A 24934-nucleotide genomic window follows, 5' to 3' on the forward strand; every position below is an offset into this window, starting at 1 on the left:
TACCAGTCAGCCACTGCTGTGCAATTCTGTGCCATGTGCTCTGAGATCACCTTCCTTGAGCAGGAAAGTTGGACAAGATGATCCCACATTGGTCACTTCCAACCTGACCCATTCTGTGATTATGTAATTCTCCCTCCATGCTCTGTATTTTGAACAAATGCAATCAGTATTCTTTTTTAATAGTTACTTCATTGAAAGTATTTTTTTTTAAATTCAAGAATTGTAGTAAATCTTCCTAATTCCTATTGCTATGCAGTATAACTATCTTCCCTTCAGCCTGTTTCTTGCTCATTTTGCTACCCATGTAATAATCCTAATGATCTCTCATTTTAACAAAATTTTCTGTAATAGATGTATATTGAAGAGCTCTTTTTTTGTTTTACCTTTGCAGTCTTCTGATTGCTGCTCCCTGGTTTTTATTTCCTAAGGTTTAAGAAATAAAGGATCAAGAAAGAAGCAGTCCTTGTGTCAATGGAAGCTGTTACACAATTATAGAGGGCGTGTCAGGACAGGAGAAATGAGAAAATTTTCTTGATTAGGTGTCTCTAAACTTAAAACCTTTTACAGAGTTTGAAATTAAACTCACAATACTTTACATTATAAAATAGACCCACACTACTCCTCAGATTTGAGCACACAGTTTCTAAGGCATCTGAATTCCACACTAATTACACATTTAGATGTGGATTTCATACAGGTGTGAACAACTTATTTTATAGTGCAATGAGCCAGAACTCATGATGTAAGCAACAACCCCTCTATGGATGCTCAAAAACTGGACGCAGGGTTGGGTTTTTTTTGCTTGATGTCCACCTGCATGATACAGTAATTGAAAATTCTTGGCTTATGAATGCTGGGTGAACATAAATTACATAACTTGAACTTTTAAGTATTTTTCATAAATGTTTCTCTTCCTTCCTCATTAACCATATGAGAAGGTTTAATAAAAGCTGTGTCATCTACAAAGGGAGTTTAAGGTCTTTCATTTTATTGTGATGTGGGATATTTTAAGAGTCAGGGAAGCAAGGTCTAACTCACCTGCCTTGAAAATCCCATCTTTAACAAGACCACTGCAGTTAAGAACTCTTAGTTACTGACCAGTGGGAAAAGCATCCCACATACCCTTGGGCTCTCTGCTCCACAGGGAGAGGGTGTGACTTAATTACCTCCCTTTCCTGAGGGCACAATCAGCCTCCGTGGATTAGAGACCACCACAGGGAGTTTTGGTCACTCTCAGAAGAGATGAGTGCCATTCTCTTTAAAAATTCTTGGTGCTTTTGAGGACTTGATATTAAAAGTTCTGAATTTAATTTGAAGTTAAAAAAATATCCCCTCTCCTTTCATTGTACTATTGCAGGATGCACCAACAAGCATCAATGGACAATCATATTTGGAAATTCCTTAATAATTTGTTTTAAATACCATGCACCTCCATGTACCTCCACAGTCATACTTGCACATTTATAGAGCCTCCAGTTTCTGAGTCTGCAATAATAAATTAACTTAATAAAAAAGGCAATAAGCAGCTGTCTTGTTTATGATGTAATTATCAGGAAGGACATGTTTTATACAAATAACGGGGCTGAGAATATTTCTGTGCTAATGGAAGATGCCTCATAATCTAATTTTTGTTTCATAATTTAATTCCTTCCCATCCAACATCCTTAAAACCATATAGATGACTTTGTAGGTTATTCAGTATTTTCATACTGAAAAATGTCAAAGAAACACAATTTTTTCCCCAAACTGTTTCAGCTGGTTTTGTTTTGGTTTCTTTTTTTTTCTTTTTTTTTGAGAAAAAAGGATTCATAGAAAATTTAATTTTCTAATAAAATTTTAATTTCTTTTCATTAACAGAGGCTTATCAATGTGTTCTTGCCTTTGATATTTTAACATTTTATAAATAAACTAATTAAGTAATTTTTAAAACAGTAACAATTAAACACATTAACTATATATCAAATAAACTTATCCTCAAGAAAAAACAATAGTCAAAATTTTGTCAAATGGCCTGAGGCAATGTAGAAAATATGTCCTACATTGAAGTAACAATTTATTATTGAAGTTTATGTTTGTCTTAGCAGCTTGAAAATATATTTGGTAATTTTGTATTTGGTAATTCTTTGGTAATGAATATTGCAGACTAAGACCAAAGGTTCAGATTCAGAATCTGAATCTATTTTAATCTATTTTTCCTTATGAAACTGTTGAGACTAAGAGGTAAAACACATGGCTAGTAAGGACTGAATAAAAATACAAAGTAGAAGTCAAGAAATGGGAGTTAAAGATGTTCTGGAAAGTAATTTTAGACCTGTTTTTTGGTATGGATTTACTGTCTCCAGTGACAAAATGAAGGGCAGCCTCACAGAGGGAGAGCATCTGCACTGAAGCGAATGAGGCCTGAGTCCTTCATCCACATCATCAAATAATTTCTTGTTAAATTCTCATCTGTGACTTCTGGACAACTCCTCTGATCCTGATGGGCTGTACTGGTTGTCACTGTGGAGAGAGTTCAAAGGAAACCCAAGTGCACAATCCCATTGCCAGACTTGTTCAGACTCCGTTGCTCTTATTAGTCATTATCATATCCAAGGAAGACAAACCTCAGTTTTAGATTTGGTATCCAGATGTCTGTCCAGACAGAGTTTTCCCGTAACCTGGAGATTTGATCCCAAAATATCCGAAATTTCATTACATCAACTAAAGTATTTATTTTTCAGAAAGATCATTTTAAACACTGCATCACTGTAAATTCTTCTTTATAAATTACATTTTATTCCACATTCAATATTTTCAATCTACTCCCACAGATTCTTTTCATAGATTATGACATAACAGAGCACATTTTCTGAGTAGCCATGAAAGTTAAAAACTTGGTTTCTCTTTTGTTTTTCTTTGAAAGGTGGCAGGTGTAAGGTCAAGCCAAGGGCAGTCTACATTAGAGTTTTAGTTCAGATCAACTGTGGCTCCTTCTGAATTTCTTCACCTGGTCATCCCCATTTTCTGCACTTTGGTTCCCACCACAGAGTTTTGGAGTGCATGACTGGTTTCTTGTCAGGTGAACCTGCAGCATCACGAGATGAGCTTGTTATTTCAGATCAAACTGAACTGGAAAATGCTGACCAAATGTTAGTGGGCCATGGTTTAAGAGTGCCATAAGTCAAGGACATGGGATCACAGTGGAGCCCTGCCTCTGGCACTTCCCCCAAAACCGTGTCTTGTGTGTTCACTGCATCCTCAGCACCAGCAGTTCCAGCTCTAAGATCTTCTCCTTTTGAGTCATGGCAATTTGTAATATGCCTGAGATTAAAATTTACAGGATATTTTGATATCTGTGGGACAGAAATAGAGTTTAAGAGACCAGACTCAAAATTCCCACTTGGACAAAATTTATTCTCATCTAAGAATAACAGCCATTTGGGGGAAAATCACACATTGAACTGCTTCAGATTTCAATTTGGTTTTGTTTTTTTTTCACTGAACGCAAATCAATGTATTCCAATTACATTCATTTCAGTAAATTTGAGTTATTTTGAGTATTTGAGATTGATAATTCATATTACACACAGGACTAATGATAACTTGTCCTATAAGATTAGGGTTGGTAAAGACACAGGACTGGTTTGTTCTTCTTCTAAAACAAGTACTTTATTCAAAGAGAATCTCTCACTGTAACAGGGAGAACAGCCAGAACACAAACACTGCCTGCAGCCAAGGCACAGGACTGAAAGGTGTAGCCCTCCAGAGCATTTGCTTTAAAAAGGTCAGTGAACTAAACCCAGAAATCTCAGGCTGTCTCCTACTGAGCTACCCAGATGAAGATAACAGTAAAGGAGAGAGCAATAAATGATAAAGAGTAGATTTGGAGATAAAGTATTGCTCCCGTTAGCCTGAATTCTTATATCTTGTTTAGGATTATGAAAGATGAATACAATATTTTGTCTAATGTGATGTATAATACACATGGATATTATATAAAAATAGGGGTGAAGTAAAGAAGATGGGATCAGAAATCTCACAGTGTCTTGTTACAGCAGAGAAATGGTATATTCCCCATGTCCACTATATAATCACTGGAAAATGGGAATACCAGTATATATCTACAGCCCTATCATTTGCAGAGGATCAATACAGCACTGCTTTTGTGACAAGTAGATCTTTAAACAAAAGAACATCCTGTCCTGGTAAGGTTTCAATACTGGAGAAAGTTTTCTCCTAATAATTCAAACAAAAGGAGAAAAACAATCATCCTTCAGGAGGGGAGAAGTGTGGACAGAGCCATTCTTTCAGGCTGAGAGCACCCAGCAGCCACTGCTCTGGCTGGTGTTTGTATAGATATAAATGAGCAAGCACTGCACTGACATGGGTATTTTCTGCAGCGCTTTCACAGCACTGTGGGCTTCAGTGCAGTCAAGAAAAATTAAGCAAGAAATGGAATTTCTTCATAATCCATACTGATCTCAGCTGATATCTATAAGAATCAATAAATCTGAAGTTGTAGATATGGGTGACAAAAGGTTACTAAATCAGGCTGTTACTAAATCAGAAATTAGCAAATCTTAACTGCACTTAGAAATCATGAGCATAAATGTCCTGAAACCTGCAGATAGAAAAAGGAAATATTCTGAGTTTCATTCTGTTTGCCACACTTACTAAGTATTCTTAATTACAACTATTTAAATTTTGTGAATAATTGCATTTATAAAGGCTTGTTGAGTAATTAGGGAAGTTAAATATGCTTGAACAGCTATTTTTTGTGAATAACAGGCTCATTTAGTTATTTTTGCTACACTTAATATCACTGACTATATTATTTTACATTCTTCTAAAGAAAATAATCTCTTCAGTGCAATTTTCATTAAGGACTTAGCATAATGCTAACATAATATAATTTTGTTGTAATAACACTTTATCAATCACTATTTAGCTATGCTGTCATTGCCAGCCTGCTCCCTGTAATTAAAAGTTCATTTGAATACAAACCTGAAAAAGCAGACATGAATTATCTGTTCTGAGCCTTCTACTGTTCTAATGAGCAGATAAAATTTGCTCAGATATAAGGGTAAAGCAGAACTAATATTGAAAAAATAATCAAGAGTTTTCTGTCAATGAGATATTAAAGGGAATACTTTCAAGTAAAAAAAGACCCCAGCAAACAATGATTCTCACCAAAAAAAAAAAAAAAAAAAAAAACCACAAAAAATTTCCTCAAAAAAGATCTATATATTAAGTCTTCCAAGAAAAATGTTAGTCCCATATTTCCATGAATGTTGGAACATCCATATTATCTTCTCATCCTTTATTTCAAATTGGAATAACAGTATCATAAAATCTCTTTCATTCTTTCATATGAATGTTCTTATTTCATTGTTCAACAGCTACTTTTAGGGCCACTCTAATATTTGAGGGTTGATGTCCCTTTTCTCTTATCAGATGCCATTTGACATTGTAGATAAGTTGCCCAAACATGGCTCAGAAAGGTCTGGTTCTGTTGCTCCTCTGAGAATTTATGGGTGATTTCTGTTGTTCAATTAGGGGGTTTTCTGTTTGTTTAAAATTAGTAAAAATTAGTTTAACATTAGTTAAAAAAAAAAAATAAAAACAAGAGGCAGCTGCATTGATGATAGTGAAAGGGGCTAAGGAACCTGGGAGAATCTTTCAAGACAGAGAATCCACCTGGCTGCCTTCTGTCTGCTGACTTTGGACTTCAGGGAAAGGAGGTTCTTGTTCTGATAGGTGAGAAAGGATTCATAAACCAGATATTGCTAAAGCATGGCCTATAGTGCAACATTCTTCCTGGAGTGGGATGTTTTTAAGGGGTACAGGGGTATTCTGTTACTTTTTGAAAGAACAGCTGATGAATTACCTTATTTTTTACACATCAGCATTACCAGTCATGCATAGGGCTCAACTTTGAACTTCCTCTAAGCTGGTATTGTGCCAGTGCTGTGTTAATTTGGGTTCTCTCTCCTCTGGAGATGGCATTTCTCATCAGCAGCTTTCTATTTGGCCATTTTTCAGGCTCTCAAATATATCTCAAAAACAGATTTCCTTGAAAAGCTTTTGAATGGATAGGGTTCCTCCAACAGATTGCTCTGTAAAATATTGAAATGTGTTAAATTCAAAACTTATTGTGTCTCAGTAATTTTACATTGCTTCTCATGATGTGTTTGCATCTTGCATTGCTATTTTTAATGGTGAAATGGATAACCAGTAAAGTAACTGGAATGTGATTTTGTTAGGGGTTTTTTTCTTTCAAAATCATGATGGAAAAAATTGCTCTGTAGGTCCAATTCCTAAGTAACAAACAGTAGGGCAAGAGGAAATGACCTCAGGTTGCACCAGGGGAGGTTTAGATCAGATATTAGGAAAAATTTTCTCACAGAAGAGTTGTCAAACATTGTTCAGGCTTTCCAGGGAAGTGGTTGAGTCACTGTCCCTGGGGGTGTTTGAAAGACATGTAGATGTGGCACTTAGGAACATGGTTTAGTGGTGGGCTTGGCTGTGTTGTGTTTGTGTGTGATCTGGATGATCTTGAAGGTCTTTTCCAACCCAAATTATTCCATGATCATTCCACTTGTATTTTAGTGAAGGAGCTTGACACTAGCTAGTTACAGAACACTTAAGACAACACTTTACCATTAATAAAATACTAGAAAAGCACAGAAAATAATAAATACAATTTTAAAGAAATTAATGATGATGTAAAATGAAAATTTTTATAATCCCAAATAACATAGTGGGCACTTAGATATAAATGTCTGCAGAAAGTCATTTTTCAGGGAGGACTTAATTTGTATTCAATTTAAATTAGAAACAATTTTAAGAGTTCTCTATTTCCTGCTAAATGATAATAACCAAAATGATGACTTTTGATGGATTTAATCAAAATATCATTTCATCAAAATATAACCTAGTTTCATTTGGGATTTTTCCTAATTTTTAAATTCAGTATTCCTGGTGTCCATACATATCAGGATTTTAATTAAATTTTGACTAAGTGGACTCAGATCATTTGTCTACCAACTCTCTCTTGATTGATTTATGGGTAGGGAAAAAGGGGTGTTTTCAGTCTCAAACAGAGACCTTCTCCCTTGCTTAAACAAGATTGGACCCTTAGAAGGCTGTAGAAGAATTAGCAAATTAGGTTTTTTTGTTAGTTTTAATTTTCAAATATCTTTTGTGTCTTTGAATGTTCTTTGAAATAGAATAGGGGGAAAAAATAGTGAATTAGCAAGAGATCTATGTGATGTTTCTAATTTGGGTGCAGCCAGGGTGATCTGCATATGTCAAATGAAAAATTTCATAATGTATACTATGATGGTGATGCTGAGGACCTAAGTGTTGAACGGTTTGGAGAATTTGAACAAAACCTTCAAAGACTTTCTGGGTTCCTCATAGCAGTTTATATCACATGGGCTTAAAAATAAAGAGTCCAAACAGCATGTTTTGAGGGACATCAATAAATTCATGCTGTCAAGAATCCATCTTTTTTCTTGTATGGCCACATTTTTATCATAGAAAATTTATAGTGCCATTTGTAATGGATGTTCGTGTATTAAAAAATGAAAAATTGACTCTTTCAGAGGAGGCTGGTGTCCTAAACCCAAACCCAAGTCTTGGAAATTGTGTTTGAGCCACCATTGTACAAGGGGGCAGGGAGAGCCCTGGAGAGATATAATATACTGGAGGTAAATACAAGTAGAAATTTAAAACATTTTTGAGAATTTCTCTATGAAAAGTATTTTCTTTCTCAGAATTCAGTTACTCTTTGGCCAAATTATTGAAAATAAGATCATTTCTTCACTATAATATTCATATATCTGACCTTTTAAAAAGAGGTAAAATGTTTTCCATTTCTAATTGGAATGTGGAAGGCTTACAACTGGCTTCTTCTCAGCAAAATGTCTGAAAAGGTCCAAAAGGTCCAAAAGGTTAAGGAAGAAAAAAGAAAGCTGAAAAAGTAATTTGAGGAGTTTGTGATGCCTTGAGCTAGAAAGCAACAGTTTTTTCTGAAATTTGGAGAAGGTTGCAGAGGCCTTTTCATCAAATATGGCAGCAAAGAAATCCCTGAAAATCTGAAACAAGCAGAGAACTTTTGGACTTTTGCTTCCCTGATCAAGGAAGAATGAAATGTTTTAGCTGAGGACTAAGACACCTCAATCAAGGGAATAGCAGTGTCCAGATCCTGACATTAAATACACAAGATAAACATAATATCATCATTTGCTCCTCCGCACAGATTTCAGCAATAAAACACTTAGTATTTGTTAAAAAAATGATGGCTTTTAGTGTAGTGTTTATATTGTGCAGGCTTAATAAGAGTATAAAAGGTTAAATATCTGTTTTGAACCCACAAATGGAGAACAAGGAAGGAGAAGGGTGTTTTAGGTACCTGAATTCCATGCATGACATATTTGAAGGAGACCCCAGAGACAAGGTATATATTATTTACTTTCTGTGGCATATGTCACTTTGCAAAATGGAAAGCTGACAACAATGAGGAAATATTATTGCCTCTGATAATGGAATATGGCTAGAATATTAAACAGTAAATGCTGCTATTAAACTCTGCAGAAACCAGATCATAAGAGCTTCATAAACTATCAGAATGTAAGCTGCTTTGGTGCAAGAAGCGGAAATATAAAGCTAAACAGGAAAAAATCTGAGCTCCAGTCTCCTGCTATCTTAGAGCCCTCAAGCTTACAGTCAAGAGTAATACACCTTAAAAACAGCAGCATGGCTGTTCCCCTGATGCATCTTCCCCAGTTCAAACAATATCTTCCCTCGGGTAGTTTGGGGGCAGCAATCAAGGCAGTCCAGTTTAATTGACTTTGTGACTTGCACAAACACTAATGTAGATTCAGGGCTAACCACAGAGCACTGAGCACAGACTGAACTCTTTTCCACAGGACATATTAATATATCCATAGTTGGCAGCCTGTTTTTACTCTGTCATAAGAATGGACCACATACAAGACTTGGGTTTTCTTGGCAAACCTGGATTAAGCTAGAAAATAATTCAGACTTTATTATAAACAACAGATATGTGCCCTTGCAGACACCAAGAATAGGAAACTAGACTGAAAGAGAACAGATAAAAAACTGCAATAAAAGTTCAGCTTTAACATAAGCTGGAAATTTCTCTTTGGCTGCTGTTATTTGTGCCAAGTTTTTAGGGTTTGGTTTGTTTTCTGATTCTTTAATGCAACTATGAAAACAATTCCCAGAAGAAGTGCTTTGCTTGTCTATCATTTTCTGATAGCTCCTTTTCTTCCTCCTTAAGCAAACAAAACCCTTGTTATGCGCCAGAGAAGCCCCATCTTGTGACCTCTGCAAATCTCCATCTGGTTGTAACTGAGCAACACAACTCTCCAGTACCTTTGCCTTTGATCTCTGCTTAATAGATTACAAGTAATACTGTGATTTAACAGTTATTTCTTCTACTCTTCCTTTGCAAGGCATGCCAGCACTGCCTGGTTTATGAAGGAATTGTATTAAATGTGTATCATCATTTTTCAGTATTTGGATATTTTATTTCCTACTTATTCACGCTCCAGAACTCTTGGTAACCCAGATCTTAGTAATTAAATGTACTCTACCATTGGCATTTTAAAAGCAATTCCACTGGCACTGTTTGCAGAACAAATTTATGCAGAAACGGGATATTTTCATTACAATGTCTCGTTTCAGTTTTGAACAGAGCTTCTGTCAATGTTTTGCCCAAATTTTCTCCCAGCTCAGAATACTTTGGGTGATAGACAGTAGGTCTCCAGAGTTATCCTGAGTTGTGCACCATGTATGGCTCACCAGGCTTTAGATGTTTTCATAACAGAGGTTGTTATTATATGCACCACTTCTGGCTATGGGGAATAGGTCTCAGCCACAACTTAGTGGCTGTTTGATGCTTTTTCTTATTGTTTTTAACTTCTTCCCTGCACAGCCAGATTCCTGGTGCTTCTAGAGCTCTGCAGTACATTGGTATGGATGTCAGGTGCTGCTTTAGGTCTCATTCCTTCACAAGTCATATCCAACACTTACATTTTGTGGCCAGCTGGTTCAAAGAAACAACTTTTGGTTTTCCATGTTTTTATTACTGCACCTCGCTGCTACCCATAAAATCTTGATAGTTGCCTTCCTAACAAATGTTTGTTATTATTATTACTTGAAATCCTGCAACAAAACAGTCACTCTGAGAGTTAAATTGAGTTTTCTGTGCTATTAAAGCACAGTTTATTCTTTGGGTGGTTTTTTGGCCTCAAAATGAGCAAAGTATCTTACATGTATTAAAGCTTTTCCTTGTTTCTCCAGTCTTCCTTTGCGTCACAGGAGGATCATCAGGAAAAAATCCTGCAGGTACAGAACTGCATTGTCCTTACCATTCCTTGGAGAGCTGCAAGCAGAACAGTACAAGTTGCTTTATTTATTAAATTGTCTCTCCCTCAGCCCATTAATTTTCTCACTTTTACTCATCCTGTGCTCTCCCCTTCCCCCTGGAGGGGAGTGAGTGGGTGCCTGTGTGGGGCTCAGTTACCAGCTGGGGTTAAACCCCAGCACCTGTCTGCTGCCAAAATCCTCATTTATGGTTCCAACATTTGAACTGTGATATAGGAGCTGTTCTCAGGTGAGTATTCCCAGATGGATGCTCATGAAGTGTTGTTATACCCTCTTCCTCCAGGCTCCCCAAGCAATGAATGCTTCTCTTTCTGTACGAGCTGTTTCCCTCTGCTTTTTACAGTGTTCTGGGGTGATTCCACTGGTGTCTTTACAAAGAGCAGCCATCATTTACCCCCTAATTTTCTTCCCCAGAAAGTCAGAAATTTCTGGGTTTTCTGCCTTTCAGAGCTGGCTAGGAAGGTGGTGTTCACTGTCAGAGCATTCCTGGCCCAGTTCATGCTTCCTGCTGGCAGGTGTAGGACAGGTTCAGTTTGGGAAACTCCATCTCCTCATCTCTTTTCTGATGTGATTTTTTATTTGGGAGCTAAATACAGATCCATTTCTGGCTAGAACCTTTTAATGATTTAATGCTATTCTCAATTATAACACTGCTAATTGCTCTAGGGAATACACCCAAATGAATTGAATTTCATTGAATCATCCCCTGATTTTGCGGTTCATTCAGCTGAAGTTCAGAGACCTGTCTGCTTGCTGCATAGGTAACACATGCTGCACACATAACAGAGAATTACCTTTAGGTTCACCATTTCTGTGCCAAGCCCAGTTTTTTGTTTTCTTTCTGAAATACTCACTCAACATGTTCAATCTGCAGTTTAAACAGGTAGACTCAGCTTATGCCCAGCACAGGGTGGAGAAGGGAGATCATTCCTTCTCCATTATCAGCCAAGAGGTATTTGCATATTGTAGGTGTTAAGGAAACCTCCCTGCATGATATATTGCTTGCTGTTTAAAAAATATATATACATATTTCCTTTTTATTCTAATATAAATTTTTGTTTTGCTTGCATCCTCAAGACCAGATGTAGGTGGTCTCATACTTATTTCCATTTTCTGTATTTGGTGGTTGGTATCCTTAAAGGTGCTCACAATCCAAATTAGCCATATAAGAATTTATTACAGCTATAAGAAAATTGTGAGTAGAGTCCATCAACTCAAATTTACTCCCCTGCAGGAAAATAAGTACTCAACCACTTTTCACTGTGCTTCTCATTTTATAACCATTAAAGGGATATATAATCCTTGTACTGCTTTTATATTTATAGAAAATGTTACCATAAAGTCTACTATATTGTACTAATACAAAACACATCCCATTATTTAGACCATTACATGTTGTGTAGGAAGTCTTTTCTCTAAGACATTATTTAGTTCACCTCCAGAGAGACATTTCAGTCATTGCTTCTGCCAATATCTGATCTTTAGTGGGTCTCCATAATCCTTCCTCTTTTTTCTTCTGGAAGCTGTTTCTTCACCCTCAAATAGTAAACTTGAACATCAGAAAAGTTTTCTGAAAAACAAGTTGCATAATATTTTGAAGGCTACCAACATATTAGACAGAAGTATTCCCTGTATGTATCCTGATAGATTTCATTTTATTTGCATGAAATATTAGTAGAAGTCTATTTGTTTAAAAGAAAAGCAAAAATCATAGATAGATTTTTTCTTAGTGGTTAACTATGTTTTTCTGATTTTCTTCATGGGAAAAGCATGTAAGTCATTGAAAATGGCATATTTTAAACTACAAAGCTGTAAATTCACCCTTTATGTGTCCATATCTTCTAAAAAATATGTGCACAAGTATTGTTACAGTGTAAATATAAACTGAAAGGCATCCTGATTTTCCTTAAATTGTCACTTTCCAAAATTATACTTATTCAATGTGTTGCTTTTTTCTTTTAAAAATATCTTCTTTGTTATTGGTTTTATCTTTTTGTAGTTTTACCAGACATGGCGAAATAAAATAGCAGCAATCCTCAAAGAAGTATTGACAGAACAATCTTTTGTTTGTAGAGATTCCTAAGCAATAAATTCCACCATCTCTAACTGAAATAAAACACTGCAAAAAATCCAGATTATAAGCAAAGCTCAAATCCTGTGCCTCACCATATGCTTCTCAGAACTCCTGAAATTGTAAGGAGGAAACAGGCCACTTGTGAAAAATTTAATTGGTATCTCTGTTTTTTCTCAATCTAGGAGTGGACAGAGACTGTGATATATGGAGACTTTGATAAAGATGTTTCATGTGTTCTGTCACATAAATTTCAAGGTAGTCTGGCTCTGAAATTATTTTCATGGACTTCTCTGATCTGCGGTTCCAAATAATTATAAAAGGCTTCTATTTCTTTGGACTGAAACATATTTATCTGCTGAAAATAGCAGAGACACCCAACAGGAAGGGGGGGAGAATAACTAACATGTTGAGCTGAGTGAAACCAAAACAATTGCTAAGTAATTTACACTAAATTATTAGTTATATTGAACTTCTGTTACTTCTATCTTTGTGGGGAAAAAAATCAAATTCCTTCATATCTTTCCAAGGTACCTCCAGCACTGCATATTTTGTTATGCAATCCTTCTGTCTGTTTTAGCTGCCTCCTTTTCCTCCCCAGAAACACTGGGAGGATTTATTTCTGGGGAGCTGTGAAGGGTAATAGAACAGTGTGAGCCCCTCACATGTGGTGTTTGAAGGAAAAGCTCACCAGCAGCGCTGCTCAGTGCTGTGCCTGGCTGCGTCCCTGCACCCACAAATCCTGCTGGTTTTCCTTCCACCAGGCAGCAAAACTGTCAGCAGCTCCCTAATTCTGGATACACTTTGCCTAGGAAATATTTAATATTTACTCTTGAATGTTTGAGGCCCTGCTGGAAACAACCTGGTGTTTTTCATTCTTTGGGTGTGAGATGTGTATCATGTAACTGGTATTGAACAGCCACCTTAGCTGAGATGTCAGGGCCTGAGTGCTCTGAGGTATCTGCTGCTTTATCCTTCACCTTAGATCTTCACCAGGTTGCCATGAAAAACCCTTCTGCTGTCCCTGCACTCCTTCTCCTTAGGTCAAACACAATACTTGCACCAAGGCTACAGAAGATTCTGTGTTGCTTCTGCCTTTAAAGGAATTGAATATTGGTTTCCAAACATGCAGTGATACTTTTCATGGGAAGGATTGTAGATCAGATTTTATTTTCCATTACAACTTCCCAGCACTCACCTAACTGAGAAATCTCAATTGACAAATAAATTTATCTTGAGTCTCAGGCAATGAGGCACAGACTCTTGCTAACCAAGTCACTTCTCTTCCTGCCCTGGTGAGGTTCAGAGATTAATTTTAGGGGAAGATTTCTTGCTATAGTGAATGTGTACAATTTGTGCAGTTCAGAGCAGTTGTTCTCTCCCATGCTGAGATCACAGTAGGCAAGTTGTGTCCCTCTACCCCAAACTAAGAAAAAAAATGCAATTAATTCCTAAACAGGACAGCAGAACAGATTGACCTAAGCATTTTAATGGCTCAAAGTGTGGTATATAGGGCTGCAGAGATACATTTCCTGCAGAAATGCACATTTCTGCATGTGCAGTTAATGTTGCAGCTGTCTGTGGAGGTGATTGTAAGTGATGGCCCTGACTTATAGTATGCAATTTAAATGAATTTCAGCAAACCAAATCTTAATTCTGTAACTGGCAGGAAAAAAAAAATCATGCTTTCATCAGTGAAACCGTGTTCCTCTTTCAAGCCAGATAATAAAATATTAAGGCAACATGATCTCCATATACTTTAAACAACTCATGCTAGGACTTTCTTGATGAATATTCCTAGCAGAACTCTCCACATTCTCAGCTCTTTCTTTTTTTCTTTTTTTTTCCCTGGTTTATATCCTTCCTGGAACCACTTTGCCATTGTCATTTTTCCTGTGTTGTGTATGACCAGTCACTCTTACACATACAGTTACTCTGGTCATGTCCCTGAGTAGATGAGAGTATGTGGCAGACCCAGGAGAATTGCCACATTCACCTTATTAAAAGGAGAAGTAAATGTTGAAAAATCTGAGACTGCAATAGCTGGGAGTACCTTCAGATGCAAGAATAATTCTATATTAAGTATCACACAGCTGTTGAGCCAGAAAACTAAAAAGAACATTCTGTTTCAGAGTCATCCTCCTTCTTAACAGTCTTCAGTTTTCCAAAAGATCTGTGGTCCTCCTCTGTGTTTGAAAGTACCATAGCTACAAGTGCTGTGCCATAGATATGTGAGTGGGGACAGGCATTGTCAAGCCAATTTTACAAATCAATAACCTCAAACATTAAGTGTCTAAAATTCACTGCAATCAAAGCTGAGAAAATTACCTGTTTCTCACAATAACCAATGTATTGTCCTACCCATTGAACCATACTTCTGAGACACCATGAATCACGGTGCTCAAGGTGCTCCTGTAATTATATAGCCACATGCTTTCATATGAAATGTTTTGTTTCATAATTGCACAGAGGATGAAGAGTCTTTTGCAAAATCCATTTGGATGTCTCCTGCAAGTTGTTGTCATTAAAACTTCATGTAATATTATGGGTATTTTAAGAACCCATGAAACTACATCTTTTTGTCTTAGGGAATATAACACAGCACACACTGATATTTTTACCCCATTTTATAACTTACACATCAAGGTAATTTTATTTTCTCAACAACAATCATTATTTTCGAAGGTATATTTTGAAAAGCAAACAAGCACTTATCATGGCCAGTTTAAAGCCTAAAAATTTTCATAAATTCCATTTGCAAGAATGGAAATTAAATATTTTAGAAAGACAAAGATAGCTTGCAGAAATGCAGGGCACTTCTGTCTCTATTACTGCTCTTCAGCAATTTTCCTGTGCAAGTACCTAAACACCAGCAATAGAAAGAAAACAAAGAGATCAAGAGGAGCATTGTAAGAGACACAGTGAGAAAGGAGCAGCTGAATTATTGAAGAGAAGAGCCAGGCTACAGAATTATCATGATTTGTGGTTTGATATAATGTAGAAAGTCAAGACTCAGAGGATCATGGGGGATAATCTTCATTACAAAAATTCCCATTTCCAGGTTAACTCACAGGAAGACAGAGAAGGTTGTTTTCCTACCATTTATGAAGATTAAGAAGACCCTAAAATGTTAGTAATATTAACATTAGTAATTATTATCCTTATAATGTAACCAGAATTGGGCTGAATCAGGTAATATATCAAATGTTGATAAAATCTCATCTGGTGAAACAGAGAGAAAACAGTAGGGAAATGTATGCTTGAAAAATATATAAAGTGTCCTTGTTGTTAAAAGTAAGAGACAGGCATTTTATCTAAATCTGACTTTTGCTGGGAGATGAAAGTTCTGCAGAGCATGGACTCTCTGGAGGTGGAGTTCTCTAGGAAATTCATGTTGCTTTTCTTGACAGCTGATTGATGCCAGCAGAATTAATCACATTGAAATGAGATACAGCAATATATAGAGCCATGCACTGTTAAAAAAAGACCAAAAATTAATTAAGAAAACCTCTGAAATGCAAATTAGATAAATAATGAATTTATTGCTGATTTATTGTGGCTTGAAATGATAAAAAAATAAATTTATGTCATGAGACCCTGCCTGTTCCTGGTTTCAAAGACAAACTGACATTCTTTTCCTCCTCCACTTACTTTTTAATTGCAGCAAGTAACTTGTTAAAGTGTTCTGGTTGATGGAACTCTGCCAGCCTATTTTATTATAACACATTTTGATTCACAATGAAAGAAAAGGTTATTGCACATGTCATATCTTTATTGTACTTGACAAGCTGGAAAGCATGTATCCCAAAATGAAACAGAACGTGAAATATCAGATTACTTTTCTATTATCCACACCATGAGCTGAGATGTGACAAAACTCTGCTGAGTGGACATTGGCATTCCACAGTGATTCATTTGGGTTTTGCATTTACTGTCCAGGAGAAGGAATACACAATACACAGAATCAAATACACAATTCCACAGGAAAACCTGACATTGATGCAAGTGATGTCCTAAGTGTGAAAAGCAATCACACTGTTGTTGGACTTGCTTACACAACTTGAACTGGAGAGAATGTCCAAAAAATTAGCACATTTCTTATTACTCTGAATAACACCTTTATCCCTATGTCATGTTATTACACTTTTTTTTTATAAAATTGTGAAAAAAATTTTTGAAATCCCTTTATCAAAATATGGAATTATGTTTTCAATTTTAAAAGATCTTCTGATTATGTACATGTGTTTATGCAACAGTATAAAAAAGACCTGATTTGATTAAGATCTCTGAATGTTACAAAAGTATTTACATTTTTTGTATCCTAAACTCAGGAAAAATTACTTCTAGCCACTTGTGAAATTTCTTCACCTACTGAGCAGACTAGCCCTTTGCCCTTTTTCTTTTTTTTTATTTTTAATTCAGATTTTGCAAATGTAATCTCCATGCATATTCACCCTATGACATGAAAAGATAAAGTCATGGAGGTAAAAACTAAACCCACAAATTAAAAATTATCTCTGTGTATATTGTTCAGGAGACTGGGGCATGAAATTCTAGTAGTTCCCTTAATTTTCAGAAGGATTTTTATTTGGTCTCAAAATTTTACTTCTACATTCACCTACTAAATGCAATGAATAATTGAATATTATAATATTTTAATATCAGATCAGTAGAAATTAGCTAAAATGATGACATGAAGAAAAGTTATTTCTCCTGAAGACAGATGATATTTGAAAAGAAAATATAGATAGCAAAGATAAGGATGCATGATATGTAGTTCTAGGATTGACAGCAACACATTAAAAAGAAGAAGAACAAAAAGGAAGACTGGACTTTGGCAATATTTCATCTCTGCAGTAGAACTTTTTATTAGATGAGTTTTTAATTTGCAATAATGATCAGGAACAGCACAGTGTCCAGATTAGCAGGCATCAGTGCTACCCTAAGTCTTTTTAAAACAAGACAATTCTTCAAAGAAACACTAAACTTGTCAGTGGTCCACCTTTAAATAGCATTTAGTATTCATTTTCATGCCACAGGAAGAGCACTTAGAAGGAAATATTTCTGCATGAAAATCATATTTAAAATTCAAAAAAGAATTCAAGAAAAAATCAATAGCTACAGTATATGAAGAAGTCAGACTGTAATGATCTCTTTTTTTCTGGAAGGAAATAGAAAAGGATTAGAAAATTCTGTCATTTGGTTTGTTTGTTTTGGCAGCAGCAAACCCTGGCATATAACCAGCAAAGGAGACTCATAAATTTGCAAGATTTTAAATAAGAAATGGGAACACATATGTCATGTATATCTTGAAAACAGCACAGAAAGTTTCATGAAAACTTCAGTACTATGAGAACCTGCTTTTGTAAGATCCTGAAAAAACAGAGCATTTATTTTAGTCATGGTTATTTGTACAGTTCCATTGATTTAATTGCAGATTTTTATTAGAAAAAAAAATGGTATGACAGTCTCAAAGAGCAAGGGTCCGCAAGCCAAGTGTAAATCACACATTCAGACATGATCCGTGATGACAGGAGACAGCCCTCAAACCACAAAAATGCTGAAGGAAATAACATAGACAGTTTTCTTCCTGCCCTTTTGCATTCACTGAGAGGCCATTGAAAGAAATTTTTCATGAAAGTTCAAAATAGAATGAGCTGCTTAATGATTCCTTTTCTTCACAAAACACAAAGGACAAAATTTATAATGATATCTTAAATGTCTTTCTTTGTGAGTACTGGTACATTTTATAAGGTAGCAGTATTTCTTAGGCATTTTTTACCTGGAATCAGCTCCAAGAAATCAAAGAGTAAGAGAAACTTGTGCCTTTGAGTCGGTCATTTGGACAGCATCAGTCTTGTGGCTTTTTCAATGTGTTCTGGAGTCTTCAATGCTGCATCAATAGCATGTGAGGGACTGGATGTGTCAAACCTATTCAATCACACAGCTGTCGAACGGACCTCAGGCACTGCTGTTCTTGGCTCTTGGATATTTATTTGCATGGAAAAGGACAAACTTGGCCTCTGTAGATACAAGATTCTGCCTGCTATAATTTACAGATGAATTTCACAATATTTACATTTTCAAAGGAGATACCAATGTTGAGCAAATACCTGAGTACCATCCATTTCATCATCTACCCTCTGGTTTCCACTAGCTCTCTTTTTTAGCCAGATGAATGTACTGCACAAAGTTGTGTTCTCATTTTCAAAGGTCTCTAACTCCTGTTTCTATTTACAGACTAAGAGGAGATTTGATGGACTGTAAGACCTTTTCTTGTGAGGAACCAAGCTGTGCTCCTGCAGAAATTCAACTCCTTTGACCAGCAGAGAAGCAAAGGCGAGACTGATTACATGGAAATTTCCTCTTTTCAGGTAGTGGGAACCCCGTTTTGGAGGTTCTTACCCTGATGGTCTCTTTTGGGCAATGCTCATGTCCTCCAGTTGGAATGGGACTGTATCTATACACATGAATTGAGACATGTGTCTCCATTTACTTTGTTTTCTGCTCCTTTAATCCACTGGGCAAAAATAAATACACCCCACAACCAGTCCCCAGCATTTCTCAGGTGACTGCACCCCACTGAGTTGTGATAACCTTTGCTTACGTACTTGCATAGACTCCAAAAAGCCTCGCAGCCACAAATCTGGGAGCTGAGCAAAGAAATTTTATTCTAATGGCTGTGCAATGGAAGTTCTTTCAGCAATGCCCCTGGTGAGGTTAGATGAATTCTATGCTCTCTTTGTGCTAACACAAATTACTACCTGTAGTGTTTGATGGGAGAGCATTTGTTTGGCAGCTGACAAGTGTCTCATCTCTCCCTTTATTCTAGTTTGGGGTGGAATTTGTGAATGTTTTTTTCAATTTCATATAGAATGTGCTGAACCTGCCATAATAAAAATTTATAGGTTAGTGATTACTGAGGTTTCCTTCTCTCACAAATAGACATTATTATTCTTCACATACAAGTAAGCATATTCACTTGTGGCAGCATTTTATAAAATGTTCATGATAACCACAGACCTGTAATTGTCCTTAATCATTTGTTGATTCAGAAACATCATTTGCTACTGCATTGCTTCACCTACTCAGATGTTTTCTGCTGGCACATCTTGGTTCAGGTGTTTGAAGGGTTAGTGACTGAGGAAGTTTGTGCTCTGCCAAAGCTGCATGGGATGGTTGCTTGGTAACAATACTTGTGGCATAAAAAGCATTGCGTCAGGCACATGCCTGTTCTACCTCTTTATAGGGGACAGGGAAGAATTATAGAGAAGATATATTTTATTTAAGGAGCCTAGGAGATCTAGAAGAATTGCTGCCTGAGAGACAAAGTTGAAAAGGGAATGCTTTGAAACCAATATATCATTGGAGACTGCCTTCAGTAAACCACTGCAGAATTAAATTAAATTCCATTGGAACTCTCTAGATAGCTGTCATGGTAAAATAACCTGCTTCCAGCTGCTTGCTGAAAATCTCACCCCTGCAAGGCAGCCAGCTGCTTTGGGGAACCATTTGTGCATAAGGTCTTCCACATTTTGGCCTCAGAAGGCCTTCCAAAACATTTAAACTCCAAGCCAGACCACATGTTGCTGTCTGCTGCTGTGGCAGTCACCAGGCACTGCCCAGCCTGCTCTCACAAGGGCAGACACAGCACCACACAGCAGCCTGAGTGAGTGCTTGGGGAGAGCTTCTCCACAACTCCCACTGCTCCCATGACCCACAGACTGGCCAAAGCAGTACCTGCTGAAGAGATTAAGCTTTATTAAATTGCTCTCAGGGCTGGATGGGATCTGTATTATTTCCTTCTCATCTTCTCCACTGTTTACTAGCAGGCTTAATCCTGTGTCTGTGCACTTGTCAAGCTAGCAAAGTTCAATTCTTTAGTAATTAATAAACACTAAAGGGGCAGAAGTACCCAGACAGATTGAAGGGGTATTTTGCCTGCCAGAGATCATAGGTTACTACCATGGCTGTCAAAATGCAGTTCGGAAAACAACAAACATCTATGAAGAATCTGTGAATACCTTTACAGTTTACCTTACCTTATCAGCTCTACTCGTTTTGGATGGGCAGAGAGGTATGCTGGTCCCAAAGAGTAAAGATTACATGAGCTTGGAAGAAAATGTGTTTTGCTAAAGAACCACTAAACTGAGATGGGAAGAGACCTCCAGAAATTGTCTAGTCCAATCCCATCACTCAGAGTGTCAACTAGAACATGCTGTCCAGCACATTGTCCAGCCCTTATTTCACAGGAACTCTAATCCATAGCTTTTACTCTTTTCAAGCCTCTCTTGAGTCCTCAGAAGTTCACCCTGACCTATAACATTGATGCCTCAGGTTTTAGCTATTGTATTTTTCAGGTTCTGTGCTGCTTTAGTGTGTAGTTCTGAGCTTCATATTGAGGGATGGTAAGCTCTCTTCACAGAGTAGGGAGACAAAACAATTCCTTCTCTAGCTGGGGACCAAGGACAAATTATCCAAATTTCAGGCCCAAGAGCATAAACAATGTGAACACAAGAGAAAAGAAAAGAAAAAGAAAAGAAAAAAAAAAAAAAAAAAAAGTCTTCATAAGCTGAAGCTGAAATTGGACAATTTACTCCAATATGCAAATGGACCAGAACTTATAAAAGTGTGAGACCCTGTGACCCCTCATCCATTTTGTGACATTCTGGGTTCATCTTGGGTGTAGCCCTGGCTGGGCTCTTTTGCTGTCCAAGGTGTATCTATTGAGCCCTTCTAATAAATACCTACTTTATTCTTTAACTCTGCTTTAACTTTAACCTTTTTTATTCTTTAAGTCTGCCTAGCGTCTATTCTAGGTCAGCCTTCACAAGGCATCACATAAAGCCAGATGTGGCAATGTCAAAAGGAAGAGATAGGGTTTTCTAGCCAAACTCCCTGTTCATTACAGTCAGAGATGTTTGTCTATTAATTGTGGCATCAAGTCCAATAACCTCTGGCTGATAAGAGCAAGTCTTTCAAGATGACATTTTAATCTTCACTCTAAAACTCTGAATGACAGAGAAGCTAAAAAACCCCTTGGACAAATTACTCTGATGATTAATTGCCCCTTCTATTAATAATAATTTTTAAAAGACAGTATTTGCATTTTTTCATGAATATGATAAGTGTGTCTGCTAGATTAAAGAGACTTCTATTTCTGTGGTTTTTCCCCCAGATAGATATTTATGCACCATGATATTTATATTTTTATATGCTCCTTGCTGATACATTCATAGCAGCCATAGCATAATGTTCCACACCATTTTAATAATCATCCAATCACTGTTTTGCTCTGCTACTATGGATTTGATCAAATAGATTTTATATGATCCATCACAGTGTATTCTATAAAGAACTGAAAGGAAAGTAAGTACTGGTCAGCTACTGTGAAGTGAGGAAAAAGATCTAACCCTTGAAATGGAAGTTTGTCATCAAATCTTCTGCCTTCTACATTTTGTTGTCGTTAAATGGAAACTTAATCCTGAGCACCAAATGATTTAAAATAAACGGCTGTTGAGCACTGTAGAGTCAGGAGATTGTGTAGTGCTTGTGTGCTCATCTTTGCTTGAATTGTTTCACTTTTTGTTGCTAACCCAGTTTAATCCAGCATTACTCATGTTTTATACTTGCAGAACCTGGATAAAATGTGTCTGGGGATAAGTGTATTCTCTCCAGAGAAAGGAGCCATGCAAGCAGAGCCAAGAATCCATCATACCTTAGCACCTGCCACTCCCCTTTTTCCTAACTCCCTCCCTGTGCCAAAATACTTCAGTCACATCAATAGAATCCTGCAAAAGTAGGCCCTGGATATATATTAAAGTTGTGACAGCAGACTTCCTGACATGGCCTGCCCCTTCCTTCTAAATCAGACTGCAGATTTTTGGCACCAGTGTGAAGCCCGCTTTTAGAGAGCTAGGAGCTTTATAGATTAACAACAGTAATTTATTCCTTCTGGAAAAACCACCAGGTGTAGAACACCAGATATCTGAATTCTTCATAAATTAGCATCTTCCAAATAATGCTGAAATTGTGATAACCTCTCCAATTCCTTACTTATTTGAATACAAGACCTACATACTTGTATGTATATCTAAAATATGCATATATTTTTCATCTGCACATATAAACATTTTTATCAGTATGTTACTGATGATATATCTTACTATCATACTGCTCCCTTCTCTTTGTGTATTTTTCAGTATTTTGCCCTGCAACATTTGTAAAATAATCCGACCTTGTTTCAAGGATAGAGCTCTTGGTTTAGCAGAGCTAAACTGGCAGTAGCAGAAAACCAAGAGCAGTTGAGCCCATGCTGTTCACTAAGGCACTGACCCAGGACTAACACAGGCCAAGGCTGGTACAGAACTTTACCATCCCCATGAGAGTTTTGTAGCTGTACCTGCGTCAGCTGCCTGGTGGGGAGGAGTTGCTGGCTTTTTGCTGTGTCCTACATGGATGCAAGTTGCCCACAAACCCACATGTGGCTCATATAATTACTTACTCTTACCAGCAAAAAGAGCAGAAAAAAAAAGATTTATCAGCAAAAGTTCTGCTTTCCCTTGTTTTGGTTTTAGTTGGATAAGTGAGCAAAGATAATAAACTACATGGTTAATAGGTAGAATTTTCCATCCAGCAAAGCATATGGCAAAATCCAGCAAAGGTCCCCCAAAAGAGACTTTGCCCTGGACAACTGAGAGTCGGATAAAATACTGTAAAAACAGACTGGTGTTTTCACACTTTCTTATGGAACAATAAAATCTGAGATTCCCTATTACTTCTTGCATCCTCCTGTTTGCATTATGTTTGTTAAAGGTCAAGCTGACAAGCAAATTTCTACCACTATTCTCTTCTTTTTATCCCCCATCTGATCCTAGTTTGGTTTTGGTGTTTTTTTTTAATATTTGGGGTTTTCAATATTTCTATGTACAAACATGAGAACTGAGCAATCCCAGAGGCTGTTTTGCTAGGTGCTAGGTAGATATTTGAAAGGGACAGAGCCTAACTCAAACTGTTTATCAAAGGTAGATAAAAGAATAAATAGAAATAAATAATTTCCTCCCCTTAGCCTTTTTCTGTATGTGCACATGTCTTTTGAGGTCTAGACATCTCAGAAAACGTAATGGCTTTCCTAAATCTATGGAGGAAAAGTATTATAGAGCCATGGAGAGATTCAATACCCACTGTCCTGCTCTCAGACTTTAATCACAAACCAATCTTTCTCTCCTTGGTACCTTTCCTTTCAGAAAGATCTTTAGGGATCAGGACACAGGCACAGCTACCCAGTCATGTTTCTTGTCCTCAAGACAGATAAATGTTGTTAAAATAGATACATACGAAATTTAAGTTTGCTTTTGTTCTAAGACTAATATAAGAAGAGATTGGGTTGGACTTCTTCCTCAAAAAGAGCCTCAGGACTCAGATGCCATGGGGAGTTGTGAGACAGCAACAAAGAAATTCTGGAAAGGAAGTTATTAAAGCCGGAAGATTGTTCTGCTTTCCTGATGGTCTCTATCTGTATTTATGAATGTGTTTTTTAGAGTGACTTCAAGGATCAAATTGTCCAGCATGTTCAGATTCCTTTGGGGCTTTGCAACTTGTATATGAAGTTAAAGTTACCACTCGCTCAGACTGACAAAAAAAGAATTCAGTACAATGAGAGACAGACAGCTTTTCCCACATCTGATTTCTTTGCAGGTTTGGTTTTTTTCTGGGTTTGGTTTTTTGGGTTTTTTTCCCCTCCATTGTAATCTGTTTATTTCAAGAACATTCTTAATGATGTAAGACTTGTCCTCAGGGTAGTTCTGAGGTCTGTCTAACCCAATAGTCTGTCTTTTCAACAGCAGATCCCTCACCAGAATGGACAAGAAAGCCACTAAACCATTCTTTCTAATTTATGCAAGAATTTGGTCAATTACTGTAAAATAAAGGTTCACGCTATTGTGAAAAATTTATTTTCCCCTGTAGCCTGCAAATGTTTTGAATCTCCCCTTAGCTTTTGGTTCCTGTTACAAAAACCTGAAGTAAGAAATTCCTATCAGTCTTCCTTCTCTTCTGCTGTTTCCATGTCTCACATTTATAGCTTTTTGTTTCTATATAAACCAGTCTAGACCTATTTGTACCAGTCAAGAATTTGTGTTCCACATGAACACTGGGTATTTAAACAAAATTCTCACACTAACGTGGCAAATTTTCTCTTATTTGTGGAGAAATTAATTTGTTTTCATAATGCCATAGTTCAAAGCAGGTGGGAAGCACCTCCTGTAACCCATAAGAAAACAGTAAGGACAGAGCATAAACAACTCATTACTTCTGATGTTGAGCATATCATTCACACCCCATTCAGGGAAGCTGAAGAAAATATCAAGTTTTGAGGAATATAAACAAATTAGTCCAAAGCATTATTCTAAATGACCTAAAATGCAGATTTAAAATATCAAGTGGTGCCATTTTTATAAGGAAAAGGGG

The 24934-nt window shown here is 36.8% G+C and overlaps 2 long non-coding RNA genes across 2 annotated transcripts in view; one reads left to right on the plus strand and one right to left on the minus strand.

Annotated features, from left to right (window-relative positions):
• The window catches only part of LOC135300912 (uncharacterized), a 69239-nt gene extending 46342 nt beyond the window's left edge, over nucleotides 1–22897 (plus strand). Inside the window, exon 3 of the long non-coding RNA XR_010362661.1 lies at nucleotides 18707–22897. This is a non-coding gene — a long non-coding RNA (uncharacterized LOC135300912). The remainder of the gene's footprint in view (nucleotides 1–18706) is intronic.
• LOC135300913 (uncharacterized) lies at nucleotides 2931–11899 on the minus strand. The gene is made up of 3 exons (XR_010362662.1): nucleotides 11832–11899; nucleotides 10282–10393; nucleotides 2931–3064 (listed from the first exon to the last, which is right to left on the minus strand). It is a non-coding gene; the product is annotated as an uncharacterized LOC135300913 (long non-coding RNA).
• Nucleotides 22898–24934: the final 2037 nt, after the last annotated feature.

Source organism: Passer domesticus, chromosome 5 (assembly GCF_036417665.1).
Source record: "Passer domesticus isolate bPasDom1 chromosome 5, bPasDom1.hap1, whole genome shotgun sequence".
In the NCBI taxonomy this organism is placed as follows: domain Eukaryota; kingdom Metazoa; phylum Chordata; class Aves; order Passeriformes; family Passeridae; genus Passer; species Passer domesticus.